The 19,507-nt window shown below is 42.7% G+C and overlaps 1 protein-coding gene across 5 annotated transcripts in view; it reads left to right on the top strand.

The window, feature by feature from the left end:
* The window catches only part of PITPNM2 (phosphatidylinositol transfer protein membrane associated 2), a 286,382-nt gene that overhangs the window by 39,947 nt on the left and 226,928 nt on the right, over positions 1–19,507 (top strand). For 4 of the 5 annotated variants that reach the window (XM_066603332.1, XM_066603333.1, XM_066603334.1 and 1 more), the window contains exon 2: positions 11,055–11,132. The gene's annotated coding sequence lies outside the window, so the exon portion shown is untranslated. Of the gene's footprint in view, positions 1–11,054; positions 11,133–14,847; positions 14,866–19,507 lie in introns of those variants that run through there. The other variant, XM_066603330.1, reaches the window with a different exon arrangement.

Genomic DNA, 19,507 nt, shown 5'->3' with positions numbered 1-19,507 from the left:
GCAATCCTATGCAGACGGCTGCGGTTTGGCCGCGCGAAATCTCGCGCGGCAAACAAACCGCGGCATGTCCTATTTTTGTGCGGGGCTCGCAGAGCCTCGCGCAGAAACGTCACTCACGCAGCCGGCGGCTCCGGTCTGTGCATGCGCTGGCTGCATACGCGCTCATCCCTGCAGGCGCTCGGGTCGGGTCCCGCGGCGAGAATTCTCGCCGCCGGATCCGACCCGCTCATCTGCAGGCGGCCTAAGAATGGTCTTTTTCTGTGATTATTATTTCTTTTTTTCTTTTCTAACCCCGGTTGTGTAACCAGAGATGGAGAGGGTATAATTCCTCTTAATTTGTAATTAATTTGTCATCTTTTTGGCCAGCCCACCTACCTCTGTTATGTCTATTAGGCCTCGTACACACAAGTGACATGGGTCACATCGCTGGTCTGTGCGATATCGCTGTGGTTTCTCGCGGTGACACAGCGAGTTTGTAGCACTACATGCAAGGATTTTCATTGGGGTGGGGGGGGGGCTTGAAATATAAGCCCTATCCCAAAAATAAGCAGTATAAGTAGCTGTAATGAAAAAAAAAAGTATACATCATGCTGCAATATCACACGGACCAGCGATGTGATATCGCTGCAGGTTTCTCGCAGTAATGCCATGTCGCTCGTGTGAACGAGGCCATACAGCTGCGATTTGCTGTTTTATAGCCCATGTTTCCCTATGGAGCCGACTTGTTTATCACATTGCACAGCACAAACTTGCGATTTTCATGCAATGTGATTTTAACATTAGAAAGTCCTATTAACTTTTTCGCTATTAAATCGCCGGTAGCAGCGGCGTGATGCTACATTTTTCCCAAGAAAAAAACATCAGGATGCTTTAAAATCGTGTCTACATAGCAGTGATATCACAGTGATTCTGTAGTGGCAATATCGCTGTCGCCTGTTTGAAACGGGCCTTAAATGCCGCTGTCAGTGCTAACAGTAACATCTAAGTGGTTACACAGATGGGATAAAGGGTTTTCTCCAATCCTGGCTATTGTGGACAGGTGTCTGCTGCCAAACACAGCTGGGACCCACCATGTATGGAGTAGGCGTGGCTCAATGACACCTGACATGTACCATATATGTACAACGGATGTTGGGATAGGGTTAATGCAAAATATAAATGCCATGCAATATGTTTCTTTAATCCCTTAACAACACAGGATGTAAGATCATAGTTGCTCTGGTTCGAGTCTCCTACAGGGACTTAAAAAATGTGTGTTTAAAAAAAATAAAATTAAAAAGAAAGTAAAAATAAATAGTAAACCCTTTTTTTTTCTTCTTTGCTTGCTTTTCCCCTCTTTTTATCATGTTAATTATGTCAATTAACGCTGAGAGAAAAAAAATAATGGAAGAATTGACCTTTTTATTTTCTTCCTGCCCTCCAAAACAAAATTACTAAAAGTTTTACAATACAGTATAAGTACCCCAAAAATAGTATCAATAAGAACTACAGCTCAGTACACAAAAAACAAGCCCTCAACAGAAAAATAAAGTTATGGCTTTTAAAAATAGAGATGAAAATCCCAAAATCCTCATGTTCTTATGGCCAAAATAGGCAGTGTCCTTAAAGGGGTTCTGACATGGAAAAAAAAAGTTTTATTTATCTTGCCTGGCCAGGACCGATAGTCAGGCATGTCCCCTCCGTCGGGCATCGTCTTCTGTAGCTTCTTGAAGTAGCGCTGGAGTGGCTAAAATGACCGCTTCCTGCTCTGCTCCATCTATCAGCCACTTCCGAGGTGAACGGACGGGCGCCACGTCACAAGCAGTGCTTGCTGTGGGCGGCCTGTCCGTCCTGGCTAAACTCCAAGTTCTGCGCGTGTGCAGTGGAGACGCGGCCCGTCCAGACTCCTGTCAGAGGGCACCTGTCTTCTGTGCCTACGCGCAATCCTGGAGGGGGGCGGCCCATCCAGGCTCGTCGGAGGAAGCAGAAAGCCTGCTGGGAGATGGCCCCGCTGCACAACATCAACAGAACAAAACGGTAAGCATTAGGTATTTATGCTTTAGCACGTCAAAAAACCTGGGTTCCCTGTGTTTATTAAGCAGACCAGGGAACAATGGCTGTTAAAGCATAAAAACCTTATCGTGTCAGAACCCCTTTAAGGGGTAATGTTGCCCCACTATATAGAAAATCAGTCTGCTGCACTTTTACTATACATTTAAAAAAATAAAAATAAAAGGTATGCTGACGGGGTAAATCGGGGTCTGTGGATATGCTCAGCATAGCACCAGGAGTGCATTCCCAGCTTATACATCACGTGTACACGGAAAATGCAATGTGAATGTGGCAGAGTTCTTCCAATTGAACAATTGACTTTAAAGTTGTTTTTCTTTAAATTTAATTTGTTGTGTTAGGGATACATATATTCATCTATGCAATCCTTGTGAGTTTGGGTCCCACAACACTGATATACTACAGATATCAAATCAGACATTGCCAACACGTCTGTATGAGAATTCGGTTTTCAATAATATCCCAAGAATAGTTTTTCTTTGGATATTACTTCAATGTTAAAAAATTGGGGAAGATTTATGACATTTTCTCAAAGGAAAACTGCCTTTGTTTCCATGGCAGCCAATCACAGAGCAGCTTTCATTTCTCATAGTGCTCTTGAAAAACAAAAGCTGTTCTACTGGGAGGACAGATATCAGAACTTATGCTGTCCGCCTTTAACGCCGTCACTAAGGGTTGCCCATTCCCTCCTCAGGCCCTGCAAGCCAACATAGCTGTGATCCTGAAGCCTGGAAGGGACCCTCTCTCATGTAAAAGCTATAGACCCATCTCCCTCATTAATAGTGACCTTAAAATATTTTCCAAAATGCTGGCCAATAGGTTAAATCCTCTTATCCCATCCCTTATCCATATTGATCAAGTTGGATTTGTCCCGGGAAGGGAGGCCAGAGAGAACACGATAAAAACACTATCACTGATTAATAAAGCTCGGTGATCCCATACCCCACTGTGCCTTCTCACAGTAGACGCAGAGAAGGCCTTTGACAGGGTGAGATGGTCCTTCCTGGAACAGGTGTTGAGGGAGGTGGGTCTTGGCCCGAGGGCCCTTTCCTGGATCATGGCCCTATACAGCAACCCCTCTGCGCGTATCAGAGTGAATGGTCTTCTGTCTGAGCCCTTTCAAATCCGGAATGGGACCAGACAGGGCTGCCCCCTTTCCCCACTCCTATACATTCTAGCGATGGAACCGCTGGCAGCAGCCCTGAGGAGTAACCCTGACATTCGGGGGATGCCAGACGGAGGCGGAGAACAAAAAATCTCCATTTTTGCAGACGACCTGCTGATGTACGTTACGAGCCCCAATACGTCCCTGCCCACAATACTACAAGAATTAACAAGTTATGGGAAAATTAGTAACTTTAAGATAAACCTTCAAAAATCCGAAATACTCAACATATCTATACCATCAACGGAGGCCAACCTGTTAAACGAGACATTTCCATTTATATGGAGAAAGAACGCCTTAAAATACTTGGGCATAAACATCCCAGCAAATCCGTCGGACACCTTTGAGCTTAACTACAAACCCCTACTCTCCATATTTGAATCAGAAATGACGGGTTGGTCCAAATTACACCTTTCCTGGTTCGGCAGGATTAACTCACTTAAAATGAATATCTTGCCCAGAATCCTTTACGTCTTCCAGACTATGCCATATGACATACCCAGGAGCTTCTTCACACTATTACAGAAGGCAACAACAAGATATGTATGGGGAAACCTTTCACCGCGAATTAGCCACAAGATCCTCACCCGACCACGGGCAGCAGGGGGGGGCTTGCCAGACTTAGAACTTTACCATAAGGCAGCAATAGGGAAATGTATCCTAGACATACTCCATTACCCAGACACAAAAACGTGGGCGACTTTAGAGACGGAAGAGAACAACCTAAACCTAGGGGGCGCATTCTGGATCCCGGGAAGAGTAGACTGGAGAGGACAAGGGGCCTCCCCACTTGCCGTAACTCTCCTGGGGGCTTGGAACCGAATAGCTAGGAGCAGAAAGATAATGAACATACCGGGCCCACTAACCCCCCTGTCCGGCAACCCCCAAATTCCTGCCACCCTAACAGTAACCGAACTGTCAATCTTACCAGGCGCACCGAAGCCACGAGTCAGAGAGGTCTGGGGACCAGGCGGTATGCGCCCACTGGGTGAATTAGTCGGGACCCACAGACAAAAACCAGGTGCCTGGATGCAATACTTTCAGGTGAGGGACTACATAGGATCGCTAGGGAATCCTGGGTCACTGAGCTCGGAACTCACTCCATTTGAGAAGCTATGTGTGGGTTCTGACGCACCCCCTCACGCAATATCTCTGCTGTACGGGTTGCTGGCCGAAGCGAAAATGGGAGACACACGACCGCCATGGGAGGCGAGATGGGAGGAGACATTGAACAGACAATTCTCCGGAGAACTCTGGAGCAAGACATATCAGATGACCCACAAGATGTCCATCTCTACCAAGGCACAGGAGCTCAATTACAAAATTGTCACACAATGGTACAGAACCCCGGACAGGCTCCACAGAATTTTCCCAGAAGTTTCAAACACATGCTGGAGATGCTGCTCCGAAGTAGGAGACATGCTACACATCTGGTGGTCCTGCCCGTTGATTGCGCCCCTCTGGGGAGATGTTGCCAGGGTCTACGAGAGGGTCAGCAGATCCCCTATGGCTCTGAACCCCGAGACTGCTCTCCTCTCCATGCTTCCCGGTTCGGTATCTAAGATCAAAAAAAGCCTTCTAGGCCACTTCATCATGGCCATGCGCCACATCATCTCCCGGCACTGGAGACGTGGAGGGGAGATCCCGAGGTCCCCATGGGTGGAGGAGGTCGAACATATTAAATACATGGAGGACCTCCGGAACAGCGAGAACTGTACAAAACCAATCAGCAGCTGGGTCTCGAGATGTCTGGGTGGCCTGGATGTATTTCAAAGGCTCCCCATCATTTCTCAAATGGTTGGCCGACAGGTCTCTATAGATAGAAATGGAAATCTATCCACGTGACACCGGGGCCCCCTTCCAACTCGCCCGCCTGCTTCCATAATTTCTCTCTTCCCAACATCTTCATACGCTCGGCGAATTTATGAGACAGCCAAACCCGCAACCTCCGTCCCCTCCTCCCCTCTGTACCTAGTCTTTCATTCTCCTTCCCCCCTTTCCTCTCTCCTTTTCTCTTCTCGTCCCCCAGCACTGCTTGGGGTATATTAATATTTCTGTTTGTATGGTTTTGTTTTGTATATAATGTTATTTATAAAATATGTTTGCAACGCACATTGCTCAATTCCGCAGGAATAAAAGAAAATTTAGAAGCGACGGCCTCTGGGTGGCGGGCAGTGCGGGCGACTCCCTCAGAAGCTCATCAGTTGATAGCGATAACCAAAAGTAAAGGGCATTGAGAGGAAGAGTCCTCCATAGAATTTGGGATGCTCAGACCCCGAGGCCCACACAGCGACACCATGGCCTAGGTGGGTACTCCCTTAACCAATAAATATTTTTAAGATAAAGCTCTCGATATACAAAAAGGAAAAAGTGGAGGGGCACGAACCCGCATTGGCCCGCGACCCGCACCACGCCACAAGATAAGAGAACAACACCCTGTGTGTTCAATAAGCATCCATTTTATTGAAATGTTGTATTGTTGGCATAGAAAATCAATAAAGACATTTTGAAAGAAAAACAAAAGCTGTTCTGATTGGTTACAACAAAGACCGTTTTAGCAGTTTGCCCAATAGTGTTTATTTGCAGTTTATTCCTGGCAAATAGTAAAATAGGAGTCAAAGTTATTATTCAATCTGCATATGTGCTTCTCAAATATTTTCGTTACTGAAAATCCATTATGTTCTATTTTGCAAGGACAATAATACATTACAAATTTTAGTATTGAATTAAATTCTACTATTCAGAAGTGAAATAGAGGGATTTTATTATATCACATTCTAGAAGTTACCTACCACCCTGAGGTGCTGAGCTCTAAGGCCTCATGTCCACGGGCAAAAGAAGAATTAAAATCCGCAGCAGATTTTAACTCTTCTCCTGCCCGCGGATCCGCACCCCATAGGGATGCATTGACCACCCGCAGGTAGATAAATACCTGCGGATGGTCAATAAAAGTGATTTTAAAAAAAATGGAGCATGAAAAAATCTGGACCATGCTCCATTTTCATGCGGGTCTCCCACGGGGACGGCTCCCGCGGACTTCTATTGAAGCCTATGGAAGCCGTCCGGATCCGCGGGAGACCTAAAATGGAAATTTACTCACCCGCTCCGTTTCTTCTCTTCGCCGCGGCGCCATCTTCTCTCAGTCGCGGCCGGATCATTTTGCTTCGGACCGGCGCATGCGCGGGGCACGTCACCGACGTCATCCTGCGCATCCGCCGGGCCGAAGAAAGAAGATCCGGACGCGACGCAGAGAAGATGACGCGGCAGCGAAGGAAGGATCCGGAGCGTGCGGGAGGTGAGTTAATTCTGATTTATTCTTATTTTTAGCCCTCATGTCCGCGGGGCAGGAGGGACCCGCTACGGATTCTCCATGGAGAATCCGTAGCGGGCCTGCTTTTCCCCGTGGACATGAGGCCTAAAAGTATGGATCTGCTCTGCCTATGCAGTATCATATGTTAATTACTGCACTAGGCGGAAATGATGTGCAAATCTCGTACGAGCAACCCCTTTGTGCCTGCCTTCATGAAGACCCATCTATACAGGTTTGGTTGAATAGAACCTTGTTGGACTCCTTTTGAGTTTCAATACAGTATCTGCCATAGGTGCACCCTGCCACCCTGCTTCATGTGCTCCTCATGGAGCATCTAGTGGCGGCACTAAGATCTATCCCAGACATCAGAGGCATTTTTATAAAAAGAAAACAACATAAAACCGCTCTTCACACTTATAATATGCTGCTGTATATCAGCAATCCAATTATAGCTTTCCCAGTTCTCATAAAGGAGAGCTTCAGTCGCTTTATTAACTTTAAAGTTAACTGTTCTGCGACTGAATCTTTAACTTTTAACTATCTTTTATTCCCTGCTAGTTGTAATTTCAAAAATTGGATTCCATTTTTTTTTTCTTCTAAATTTTTCATAAGGCAATAAAAAAACATACAACTTTCCTTATTGTACTTGTTCTACATATTCTAAAAAAAAAAGCATTTTTAATGTTATACATGCAACACAAAATCAATTAAATATGTTGAAACAAAAAAAATGCATTTTTACAAAAATGTTAGGATTTGAGTGGCAGATTTGAAACTTTTATTGGATAGGAAAAGGTTAGCTGTATCTCTACCCCCAACAAAGGTCCTTTTTTTTTTTTTTTTTAACAATCTAATATCCTCTTTTAGGGCTTATTCAGACGACTGTATATCGGCCGGGTATTCACAGCAGCCGATATACGGTGTCTCTCTCTGTGGGTGGAGGAGGCTGGAAGACCCAGGAGCAGTACTCTGAGCTCCCGCCCCCTCTCTGCCTCCTCTCCGCCCCTCTGCACTATTTGCAATGAGAAGAGGCGGGGCTAAATTCCAGGAATTAGCTCCCCCCTGTCCCACCTCCCCTCATTGCTAATAGTGCAGAGGGGCGGAGAGGAGGCAGAGAGGGGGCGGGAGCTCAGAACACTGCTCCCGACTCTTCCAGCCTCCTCCCCCTTCAAAGAGAGATGCCGTATATCGGCCGGCGTGAATACGCGGCCGATATATGGTCGTCTGAATAAGCCCTTAAGTAGTTCACTGCTGCACAATATCACTTTCGGCCATAGACTGGGAGAACACATGCCATGTGTGCAACTTGCATTAGACACCTGACTGCACGTTTGCATGTTCCAATTCCTGTCTGTGATGCGGACAAGAATTGTACACACAACGAACTTTTACACGCTGACTCATGGTTCATCTGAAAGAATGACTGTGTGTATAGCGCCTAGGCTATAATGGGTCTGTGTGCTGTCCGTGAATTAATATGGGCTGCACATGGGCACAAATACATCAGTGTGTCGGAGGCCTTAGTATAACAATTATCACTGACCAGAGGCAAAAAAAATATAACCTTTATTATAAATGTTAAAATCCTCCAATTTCCATTAATCTTTGATGCAATTGTCAGTATCACAAGTGTTTTTTCATGTTTTACCAGGGAAGGACAATTTCTCCTAGGGCATAGCAACACATTGAGGGAAGGAGTTTCCAAGATATGCAATTGTATTTCCCCACCAAGACCCTTTTAGGCCTATTTCTTATGTATGCTTAAATGGAGTATAAACCCTGAATATAAGTAGATTCCTGCCATTAAAAAAAAAATTGTCATAGATGGAGAGGATTATTGTGCTCTAGATGGACATGTTGCTGCTTTTTCTATGCTTGTTTCCAGGTCTGTGGAGTTGGAGTCGAAGTCTGTCGCATTTTGGTGGAGTCCTATAAATATATGTTCTATTCATCTAAGCCCCTATTTATCATAAACCTTGATAAGTAGGATGTAGAATGTAGCTTGATTATTTTATCATAGTGATGATGAAAAACCTGATGCTACCAATTTAATACTGTTAAGCAGTTATCACTGCTGTTAAAAGTATTCTTTAAATGGCATTTGTATCACATCTTGCTACTTCAATAAAAACCTTTTGAAAATAAAAATGTTCTTGTTGGGTTGCTATCTTGCTCTGTCCTTGAAAAGCGGACTGTGATATCTCTAATGGAGCTTGGATTATTTTAGGGTTTATTTCTATGTAATTTAATCTTAAACTATGAACCCTTTTCAATCCAATTTGTATCCTGGTTTTCCTAGGGGTCTTACTCTTTTTCTGCCGTTATACAAAGGCGCTATCTGCTGGCTAAAGCCAGTACTGCATGAGGTGACATATTGGATAGGTTCCCACAGTGGAAAAGCTGGCAATATACAGTAAGAGAACCCCGATGGATGTCTTCCAACATCGGAGCTGTACAGCCTTAAATCATAATGTCTTCAGAGGTCAGACAGTGGATTGGAAAGGGTTAATGTTGATATATTTCTTGTCCTAGTTGAACAGAATTTGCTACCAAAGATAGTTGATAATACGGCTATGGGATTTTGCATTCTAGTACGTGAAACTAACATGAGTAAAGCAGGTTGTTGCAGAAGCCTACATATCCCTAATTCAGTAGGTGCTATGTTAAGACTTGTGACAGGCAGCAGTTAAATTATCTTTGACTGGGAGTATCAAAAGGTTAGTTTCTATAATAGATATATTTCTATACCCACTGTGAGTGTTTGTTCCAGAACAGATGCAAAAGTCATGTTGAAAATATTGGTGTCTGGCTATATTTAGCAGCCGTATCTGGTGCTGGAAAGACCGTTACAGGGAAAAACATCTCTCTTGTTTGCAGTGTGATGTGATTGGTCCCGTTGGGTTATTGGCGCTCCGAGGAATAATCCAGAGGGTTTACGCTTACAAATAAATTCTCTGCTCTTTTTAACCTAGTGTTCTTCCTAGCTACACATTGTCCTTGCAAAGAAACACAATCTAATATTAGCACTCTGTCCTTTCGCCCTTTTTTCTCCGTTGTTTTTCTTTTTTCCCTTATCGGTATCAATGCAAAACACATGGAAAAAATAAAAAAGAACCTCTTCTTCAAGTTTATTAAAATTAGTTTTCTTCCTTCAGAGAAAGCGTCCAGATGGTACAGAGTTTTGGCTTTAGCATAGAGCTAAAAGAGATGAGACACCAGCTCAGTCAAATCAGTTTGTGGGCTGTCAGAACAGATGTTCTTCCAAATGAGGGTCAATCGGGAAAAAAAAAATGTTAGTTTCTGCTATCCATTTGAAAACCAGCACAGGCTGTAGCCTATATAAGTGAGGGGTAATTTTAAAGGGTTTGTCCCATGATGATAAAAAGTTATCCCTTATCCGCAGGATGGAGGATAACTATCTGATGGGTTAGTGTGACCACTGGGGCGCTCATCAATTACAAAAATAGAGGTCCATTTCAATGGGCGATTTATGAAAGGTATGAAATACGAAATGTATGAAATATGCACTAAAACACAGAAAATAGTACATGCTACGTGCGTAATAGAGGCCCCCATTGAAATACATTGAGGTTTAGTGTTGTGTATTTCGCACTCGGTTAATATGCATCGCTAAAACGCTCATGTGAGAGTGGCCTTACAGTACCATAACCTACTTTATGGTGCTGTATGGGGATGATGGGTTCCCTTTAATTGGTTATTACACTTCCCGGAGAAATAACACTATAATGGCACAGTGCAAAATTCTAAGAAAAGATGCTGCAGAATAGTTATTTCATAGGGAATGCAAGCGCTTATTAACCCTTTCCAATCCACTGTCTGACGTCTAAAGACATTCTGATTGAAGCCTGTACAGCTCCAATGTCGGAAGACGTCCGGCAGGGTATTCTTACTGTAGATTACTGGCCGTTCTGTTGTCTGAGGTTTCTCTGGCATGTCACATACCGCAGTACTGGCTCTAGCCAGCAGCTGGCGCCATTGTATAATGGCAGAAAGAGAAACCCCCTAGGAAACCCTGAATCGAAAATTGGATTGCAAAGGGTTAAACTGACATTTTAGGAGGACAGACAGGCATTGTAGGCTCGTACCAGTTTCACGGAGAGGGTATGCCGCTTTTGTTTGTTTGTAGGTTGAAACTGACTTTTTTTCCCCCTTTCTCATGATATCTTTGTTATCTGAAATAGAATAAACTTGCGCAAAGTTACTTTAGTTATAGTTGCTATGAGCCCAAGATTTGTGTGAATCCTCAAGCTATAAAATGTTACTGAAATGATCATGTTTCCCCAGTTTATAGAGAGATAAAACCTATCTCAGTGTGAAGCGCCTACCTAAAAGCACCGTAGATAATTTCCTAAAGCGCTATAAAAGTGATGATGCTTAATTCCTGAATTTTCATATCTGGGAGAGTAGCTAGCATTTTGTACATTGTGAATGTCCCTGTTTTTTTATCTCCACTTTGAAGTTGTGTGATCATACACTTAGAATCTGTAATCTGTGTTTTATCTTTTTCAGTGTGACAACAAAATGAAGGAAATTAGGCTTTTGGATGTTCCAGATGTCTAAAGTACCTAAAGACTAGGAGCCGATCAGGTAATACTGCAATTAAAGCACGCCTGTGTTCCATAGATTGGGACGGGATGCACTTTCCCTGTCCTTTCCTGTTTCCTTTGTCTCTTCTTCTGTCTTGCCCGTACAGCCGGACATCTCCTGTAACCAGATTACATCCATGCTATTTTCAGATCTTCTCCTTCTGCCTCCTGCAGAGCCTGTTAGATGTCATTCATCTGCTATATATTTTCAGAGAGTTTCACAATAATTACCCATAATTTAATTTCCCTTGTGTTGAAATCTATTTTTGATTGTAAGGTCACTGCAGACGGTTATTGCTGTATGGTTATTTGCGTATCATCTGCTGAACTTGCACAAGATCATCATGTTAAAGGACAACAAAGCGTAAAAGCTAGGTGCTTTATATAAAAAGTGTCAGCTGGTAATGTTCATAGCTGTCTGAACCCGCAGGAACTTCTTTTGAGATGCCTGATATTGACCAATGCTGTTTTATTCCTCCACTGAAATTTTGTTAACTTCTATAATTTTATTTTGTTACATGAAGATTTATTTTTTGTTTTTTAAAGCTGATCTGAAAAAATGATAAATCGTTTATATAGTGTTAACATATTCCAAAAAGACATCAGGCCAAGGAAGAAACAAGTTTTATATTACAGTAGTTGTTACTCGCCTACTTTTGCATAACTGTCTTGATAAAATCTGAGCTGATTTATTGGCGTTATACTTGTGACTCCTAGTGGTGCCTTCCACCAGATTTATGCCTGTTGGCAATTATTTCGTAAAATGATATAAATTAATTACAATAATACCAACCTTCTATTAGCTTTAGCTTCTGGTTGTGCCATCACCGTCAAACAGCTGAGTAAATTCATCTTCAATTATTCTGGTCAGAGGTACAAAGTTGGAGACAGTTGGAGAGTAGGCAGTATAAAAAAGCTGCATCTGCCTCAGTTCACTGCGCATGTCTTCTGACTTGTCTAAAAAGTCTTACATTCACTTGCAGGAATACTGCCTTCCAATAGGTGGCGCTGCAGAGGTATTGTTCCATCTTCACATTTCCATCTGTCTGACACACCTGTTCTCTGTTAGAGCTGCTATGTCAAAACGAATGTTGGTCTGTCCATTGCACCTGTCCTCACGAAATGTTTGCTCCCCGTCATGCATATCACTACCTGAACTGTAAACCTGATTACAGTAGTAGCCACAAAATCCCCCAGTGTGCAAATTTTTGCACATGTACAGGCACTTACAAATATTTCACTGTTATTTTGATCTCCAATACGAACTCTAAATCTGACTTTTCTCAGTAAAATTATTTTTTTTTGTTTCTTTTTTTTTTCTCTATAAGAAGGAATTTTTATCACTCTCTGCTATTCTAAGGGTAAATCGGCTTCTTAGTAGGTGTTGTGGATCCATTAATGGATACCTGGTACTTATAGTAGGTTGCCATACATACTAACATACAAATAATATTCCTATGTGTCCAACAAATGGGTGAATAAGTGCAATAGAGAAATTCCACCTTCCTCTGATGTATCATCAGTGGCCTGTAACACCCCCCCTTCCCCTCCCTCCCCCGAGGCCCATAACTGATGCTTATACCAACTAGGTACAATATATCTACACGGTCTGAAAAACAAGAAAAAAAGCAGGGTGGTTAAAAACATCATCAGATATTTCAGAATCCATAGCAAACAGAACCTTGTATCTGCATCTCCCACCACCCTAACCTCTACATTGAGGGCCTGGTGCTGGTGCATCCCATTCATCTGATTGCCAACCATAGTTTATCTGTATCATTCGCCTCTTCATGTATTAGCGGCATCATGCCCTGGGGAGAAAGTTATACTAAGATTGGCATGGTAAGATTGGGCTTAGTAAATTTTCCTACATTGTCCGAGTTCACATGTGGTGAATAAATCACTTTTTCCTTGAAGTTTGTGTGCTGTTGCCTAAGCATCACAGCTAGAACATATGCTTACGTAAAGAAGAAAGATGTGTCTAACTTCTTGGAACTTCAGGCTACTTATGATGCTGTTGGTAAAGTTCCACCACTCTGCTAACATCCAGATGCTGTGTTTTCTGACAAAAACAGAAATGGAAACTCGCAAACAGGCAAGGGTGAAGCAGGTCAAATGCCTCCACTCATACTTTTTTAATGGGCGTTTAATGTGATTAGATCAAAGGTTCTGCATTCTTTGAAAAACAGTGCCAGTCTGTTATGCATAGGTTGTGTCTGGAACTGCAGCTAATTTCTATTCACGTGAATACTAGATATAGTCCATGGACAAGAATAGTGTTTAAAATTAGAAGAAAGGACATGCATTTTTTTTTTACAGTCCCTTAAACCTTAAAGGGGTTGTCCAAGTAATGTAAAGGGCATCTGAACGGTTACACCTTGGTGTAAAATAACAAAGCAGCTGATTCTCCCCTCTCCCTGCTCGTCCATCTTCGGCGGTTCTGAGTTTCTGCTGTGCTGTTTGATTACAGGCCGCAGTTAGCCTATGATGTCCCATAAATCTGCTGCTGCAGCCAATGACGGCAATTGTCGAATATCACTGAGCGTTGTCATTGGCTGCAGCAGCTTGTTAGAGACAGCTCATATTGACTGCAGCCTGTAAAGATGACATCAGCAGGGAGACCCAGCGGGGGACAAGCTAAGAGAGAGGAGTATGAGCTGCTTTATTTTACACCATAGGAACCCTTTGAGGTGCCCTCTACATAACTTGGACAACCCCTTTTAAAAAGTATAGATGATAAGAATATTCTTGTTTTCCTCTCTTGATTATTCTAAATAGTGCATGGAATAAAAGGCATCTTGTTAGCAGAAGGCCATCTGTCCTCCTAATTATGCAAGTCTCGGTATATCATATATCATGATATGTTTTTAAATATCCTCTTGCCTCTTTGTTTATTATAAAGCCTGTCTTGTGGGCACTAGAAAGGTATGCTTGATGTAAATTCCCATTTTTGATCACCCATGTCCATTCATCAAATCTAAGAATCTTGTACAGTATTGTCTAATAAAGAAAGAGCCCAGTTTACCAACTAGTTATAGTGCTTATTGTTTCTTTTTAAGACTAGTATTGTGTTAAATCACATCAATTTCTGTGTTAAGAAGAAAGCCTTGTATGGTTATGTTTGCATTTTGGTAGTGGTACAGTAAAGAGTAAACGCTATCGGCACCTTCAGTATACGGTTCTCTCTGTTTCTTCTTCCCATTGAAGTTTCAGCTATTAAAATGCAACAAAGTAGCTACATGTGAATCCAGCCTTGGTTATATGCACATAGTGTATTATTATTTTGTATATTCCTTGTTGCATTTACTTTTAGCTGTTTTGTTGTTTATTGCTCTTATTGCTTCATTTTCTATTCTGAGAGAACTGCGTGGCGTAGATTTCCAGTAGTGATCATCACATGCTCACAGCAGAAAAGTATGGAGTGGATTTTAAAGCTAAAACCTCTAATTACACTTTCGATTGGCTTTTTAAAGGGTTTTGTTGATGTGTTTTCTCTAATTGCCTACTGAATAATTCACATGTACCTTTGTATCCCAGCTGTAAATTATCTATAAAGTCGTAGCTCTGTGCACATCATATTGCTGTGCCGGACTGGAGTAAGCAGGCTGCTGTTGACACAGGTGCCCAGGTTGTTAGACGACAGAGATGTATTCTGCCACACAGCAGCAGGCATACACACCCTCTTGCTGGACCACGGCCCTTACTGTTTGTTTGCTTGCTGGCAGTGCTCGCATGTAAGTACCATATCTTGCCTATGATTTATGTATTCCTTATTTAAAACAGAATATGATGTGATTTATCAAAGTATCACAGTTTGATAGTTAATGAGAGAGCAAGCATTCTCCATGGAGCTGTAGCTGGGTGTTATATGGTACATAAACAGCTGGAACCCTGAATATCCCATGTTCAGATTGAAAGGGCCAGATCAGTCCGTATTAACGCAAGCAATTAGTTGGGAATGAAGTGTTCACGACCTAAATAGATTAGCGCACATTTCATTATATTTCTGCTGGAAAGTAGATTAATTCTCACCCTAAATACTGTTTTCTTTCTAGATTTGACAGCAGAAGAGACGATTGCAGTCACTTGCTACTAATCAGCCTTCTGTGATATTCATTACTATTAATAATTATTTTTAAGCAATATTTTTTTTAATTTAACTTTTTTAATGGTTGTATTGATTAAATCTCTTCTGTGCTTTTACTATAGCTTTGCTTGGGCTGTGAAGCGGCGTTAGTCTAATATCCCCATAGAACTGTAGCTGCCATACAAGGTATCATAATAATGGTATATGAAAAAGCTAGCTCAATCTGTCATCCGTAAGACTTCTTCTGAAAATTGCTTGTGTGTGGCATGATTTATTTGCTGGGTGTTGGAGTGCATCCATTTTCAGTTCGGTCCTTCTTTCCTCTTCTTTTTATCTCCCTTATTTCTGTATTGAATGTATGCAGGCTTAGTAATACTGATTAAGGCTTCTTTCCCACGAGCGTATATCAGCCAGCCTGTTTCACGTCCGGCTGATATACACTATATTGGGAGAGATAAAATTGGTGAACGGGCGCACAAATTAAATGTCTGTGTGCCCGTTCAGACAGCATGGGTCCCGGCGCATATGCGCCGAGACTACCATGCCGTTGCTCCTTTTCCCTCCCTCCCCATCGCAGGCTCACCTCTCTTCTCCTCCCCGCTCGTTCTTTGCAATGGGAGTGGGATGGGGGCGGAGCTAAGTGCCACCCCATCTCCACCCATTGATGGCTATGGACAAAAGGTGGGGAGAGGGTAGGAGCTTAGCTCCGCCCACATTCCATCCTCTGTCCACAGCCAGCAATGGGAGAAGGCGAGACGGCGCTTAGCTCTGCCCCCATCCTGCCCCCTGCCATTGCAGAGAGCCAGCAGGGAGAGGAGAACAGGTGCGCCTGCACGGGGGGAGGAGAGCAGAGGGAGGAAGTTTAGCAGCCATGCTGCTAAACTCCCTTCCACCTCCAACTGGTGCCATGGGCTCCCATAGAAGCCCATGCAGCGTCCGATGTATTCCGGGCCAAATATAGTTCCAGGACTATCTTTTGGGCCCAACGTAAAAATGCCCGGCACTATATTGGCGGGTCAGGAGCTTTTACATCTCAGGAATACGACCGTGTGATCTGATGCATTGGAATCAAATGCATCAGATCACAGCATATATCAGCCGGCCGTGAAACCGGCCAGCTGATATACGCTTGTGGGAAAGAATACTGAAGTAATTTGAGATTGCTGGTTGGGGGTCAGAATTTATTGGTGCATTTTTAAAAAAGAAAGTGACTTTAATGGTGTAAAGTTGCTTATTCTTTGTCAGGTTTTCAGGGTTTTTTTCGTTTCTGTGTGTGTTTGGGGGATGACTGGCTAATCCCATACACATTAGGTAGTCAGTTGATCACAACTTTTCTGCAATCAGTGTGACTAATTTAATGATTATGGACACCTTTTGGGGGGCAATTTTTTTCTCACTTAAGGCTGCCTGTCCACGGGCGTTGCGGTATCCTGCGGCGGATCTCCGCTGCGGGAGCCGGCAGACGGATCTCCACTGTCAGCCTATCTGACAGATAGGCTGACCACAGAGAATCGCGGCAAATCACAGCATGTAGTCAGACATCCACCAATCATAATGCTATCCCATATATGGTGAAGAGGAGAATAACTGTAAATTGGCACAACCCTTTTAATGCCAAGTTTATTTTTTAAAACTAAATGCATCTCTCCCGAATATCTGTTTAACTTCGGGCATCTCAAGACCATATGAACAAGGTCTACTTTGTTGTTACCACAACTCGGACAGACATGATCTATCTGGACGCATTGAAGAATACAATTCTCTGTATAGAAAAATAATACCACAGATTTTTGTATGGACCGGCACAGACCCTGAACCCATGAAGATCAATACAAAAAGTGAAGCGACTCTCTAGTCCTAGAGAAACAAAGATGGCCGCATTGCATGCTGATCTGACTAGACAGCACTGGTAAATCATAGCAATGCTATATACACTGCGTACATCCGGTAGTCCGAGACGCAGTGTAGCCATCTTAGTTTCTCGTGGCCACTGCTTTCACTGAACAACTTTTAAACTTGTATATTGCTTAGATATCAGGCCTGAAAATCTCTGGATATTCCTTATGTAGGGCTGATGTAAACAATACAAATGATAAACAGTACAAGTGGGGATTCTGCGTAGTATTCTGCATGTAATGAACATTTCACTCATCAGTTTAGCTATTTTTGCACATCACATGAGCTCCGTTCATATCCCTGTGATTTAGCTGACAGTGTCGGAGTGACTCTGGTTGGTGCAGTACCTGATTAGGAGCAGATTCTATGCCAGTAAATTAGTATATTGATCCCAGGCTACGTCCTGCAAAGCAGCTGCTCTTATCTAGCAAGTTTGCAAAAATACTCTTCGTATAATTACATCACAGCTTCTTCCAGAGGCTGCAACAATTAACCACCCCAAGGGTGCTATTACACAAGCGCCGTTAACGCTCATGTAATAGCGCTAATTTCCGGGTCAGCCTGGCAATTGACGGGAAGACGTGAATGCTAGCACTCGTATAATAGCGCCCTAAATGTCATGCAATCAATTAATTTACCCAATTTCATTACACTAATGTTCCAACCTTTGTAGAGTAGCATAAGCGCAAGGTAATAGTTCATGGTTACTATTAGTACATAATGAGTTAAATGTAAGCGAGTTTTGTAGCTAATGGTAAACTGCTACTGCTAATCCCATGATGTCCAGAATAGACTTACAAATCATCACCCATGGTCATGGACAGCTTGACTTTCCCACCAGCTCCTGTTGATAGATAGGAGCTTCTATTTTTGTCATGGCAATTAGCTGGTGCCCAAACGAAGTGTGAGTGAAACCTGCATCCAGGCCTGATTTAGTAGAGTTCTGTGCATACAGTGCATGGAGTATTGTACATGGAGTATTGTACATGGAGTATTGTACATGGAGTATTGTACATGGAGTATTGTACATGGAGTATTGTACATGGAGTATTGTACATGGGAATGATGGACTTGACAAGAGGTTGTGTGATGTATTTTTGATTACTTCATGTTGATCATAATAAAATGGTAGAGCAATTAGCTTCAGCAATTATATGTTTTGTTTTCCTTTTTAGACATTGTGATTGTGAAATGGAAGTATTATAATATGATACCTTAGGAAGAAAATGCGAAGAGATTTTGGTGGAGAAGAGAGATTGTAATTGTTCATGTAGTAACCAGATTCTATATCCTTGTGGGTAAATAGGTTAACCCTTTGCAATCCAATTTTGGATTCAGGGTTTCCTAGGGGGTTTTCTCTTTCTGCCATTATGCAACGGCACCATCTGCTGGCTAGAGCCTGTACTGCGTTATGGGACATGCAGGAGAGGCCCCCGACAACAGAGCAGCCAGTAATGTACAGTAAGAATACCCTGCTGTACGTATTCTGACATCGGAGCTGTACAGCTTTCAATCAGAATGTCTTTAGACGTCAGACAGTGGATTGGAAAGGGTTAAACTATTGTCCTTAACTTTATTTCTGCTCATCATTCCCAAATCAGATGTCTGTTGTATGTTGATGTCTGTACACACTGAATGACCACTTTATTATAGACACCTATCTAGTAGTGTTTGTCCTTCAGAACTGCAGCAATTCATTGTGGTGTCCTTCTACAAGTATCAGAGTACCCAGGGTGTGTCAAGAAATACATTCCCCGCACAATTATTTCACCTCCACCAGCCTGAATTGTTGGACCTAACAGGAAGGGTTCATTGATTCTATTTTGCTTGCACCAAATTCTGACCCTCCCATTAGCATGGTTCAGCAGAAATCGGTATTCATCTGACCAGGCAATGTATTTTCACTGCACAGTGATCAGATTTTTCTGCTCTTTTGCCCCCTGGAATCTCTCCTTTCTTTTTTCCTCTGACAGCAATGATAGTTAAACTGAAACTTCTAGTGTTCTATTCCATCCGTGCTGAAGGACAATAAGTTGTGTTTTCGGTTGCTTTAGTTGGAGCACCAGCGTTAGATTAGCTGTAGTTTGCTTGATCATGTATCTCTTGTTTGTCAGAACAATTCTTGACTTCCTCCCATGACCCCTTTCATCATCTACTTGTTTTTGTCCACAGTTCCCCATTCTCCTGGATGTTTTTCCTCATTCAAACAATTCTCTTGACACCATTGAATGAGTGAAAGGTTGGCAGTTTCTGAAACACTTGCCATACTACTCTGGCACTTATTCCGATGTCTCATTTGAAGTCGATCAGATCGATCTCTTTTGCCATTCTAATGACGATTCACAATTAAACTGATCTATGAAAAATTTACTCATTTGATTTTATGAGGCACT

Source organism: Eleutherodactylus coqui, chromosome 5 (assembly GCF_035609145.1).
Source record: "Eleutherodactylus coqui strain aEleCoq1 chromosome 5, aEleCoq1.hap1, whole genome shotgun sequence".
Lineage (NCBI taxonomy): Eukaryota > Metazoa > Chordata > Amphibia > Anura > Eleutherodactylidae > Eleutherodactylus > Eleutherodactylus coqui.
This window is presented reverse-complemented; position numbering and strand designations above follow the sequence as displayed.